The following is a 1,599-nucleotide window of genomic DNA, read 5'->3' as shown; positions in this document are numbered from 1 at the left end:
GGGATCCAGGGAAGGGAGGAGTGCTTGCCAAGTCCGGGCGGAGAAGAAAAATCTCTTCCTTTCTTTGTTTGTTTGGTTTTCTGTAGCGTTAATCTCAGCACTGCTGATTAGCGGGTGGTACAGTCCTCGGTCCTCTGCTTCAAGAGGAAGGGAGAGGAGAGGGAAAAATGGGTAGAGGATAATAACAAACAACTACTTCCATCTCCAGCCATCTCAGGAGAGATAGGCCTTCGCCACACACATAAACCAACTTTTGTACAAACACACACATTTAGCACTAGAGAGAATAGATAAAAGAAAGAAAATTAACAACAAGAAAATTAACAAACAAAATCTGCCACCTTGGGGCTGTCCATCACCTCAAACAACAAAGGATTAATATTTCTAATCTGTTTACATGTTTAATCACCTTGATTAAGGCTTAGTCAGCAAAAACAACAGTTAAGTTAGAACACTGTCCTGAAAAATGACAGCTGCAAACTTTTGAATTTACCACTGGACTACGAGAGAAGTAGACAAACTGGATGAGATGTGTATTCACTATGGTGACGATATAACCCGGTCTCACGGCAGTTCGTGAAATGGTCACGTTATTTAATCTATTGATTCGTGTTCACGGGGACGCTTTTCTTGTTTTTTTCATGGTGGCCAGCACGAAAATGTAAAGTAATGTATTTCAATGGGAAGCATATTTCGTGATCACAGCACGACTACAGTAGGGAGTAGTATGAAAAGCCGAAAATCCGCGTAGGGGGGTTGGTCGGGGTGGTGGATGGGTCAAACAATACAGGACTTTCACCCGGGAGACCGGGGATCGCGTCCCGCGTGTGGCGTTTTGTTTCCCTGTTGTTTTCCTAATCACAACCGTCCCGTTATTGTCGCGGCGTCCCCGGCGGCCATCTCCCGGCGTGTGAGGCGTCCTTTCCCCGTTGTTCAAACAATACAGGACTTTAACCCGGGAGACCAGGGATCGCGTCCCGCGTGTGGCGTTTTGTTTCCCTGTTGTTTTCCTAATCACAACCGTCCCGTTATTGTCGTGCGTCCCCCGCGGCCGTCTCCCGGCATGTGACGCGTCCTTTCCGCGTTGTTTTTTTCCTAAACCCAACCTCCACCATCCCGTTATTGTCGTGCGTCCCCCGCGGCCGTCTCCTGGCATGTGAGGCATCCTTACCCCGTTGTTTTTTTCCTAAACCCAACCTCCACCGTCCCGTTGATGTTGTCACGTGTCCCCCAGAGACCCGGGGTGTGACGTTTGCTTTCCCCATTAATGTTTTCGTGCTGGCCACCACGGAAAAAACGAGATAAACGTGTTTTTGTACACAAATCAATAGATTAAAAATAACGTGACAATTACACAAACTGCCATGAGACCGTGTTGGACGATAACAAAATGACAAAGAGCAGCACATGTATGCAGCAAGAAAGACGTAAAGGGGGAAGAAGAGATGAATTGGGGATTTTGAAGAACTGATGAAGGTTGGTTATAAACATTGTTAAGGACATGGGGGAAAACAAAATGCCTTTTTGCCACAAAATAATATGAATATTTTATTTCAACTCAAACCTGACAAATACCTGCTTTAATGTAAAAGTGATTAT

The sequence above is a fragment of the Sander lucioperca genome, chromosome 5 (assembly GCF_008315115.2).
Source record: "Sander lucioperca isolate FBNREF2018 chromosome 5, SLUC_FBN_1.2, whole genome shotgun sequence".
Classification (NCBI taxonomy): Eukaryota; Metazoa; Chordata; class Actinopteri; order Perciformes; family Percidae; genus Sander; species Sander lucioperca.
The sequence above is the reverse complement of the archived record's forward strand: the minus strand, read 5'-3'. Positions refer to the sequence as shown.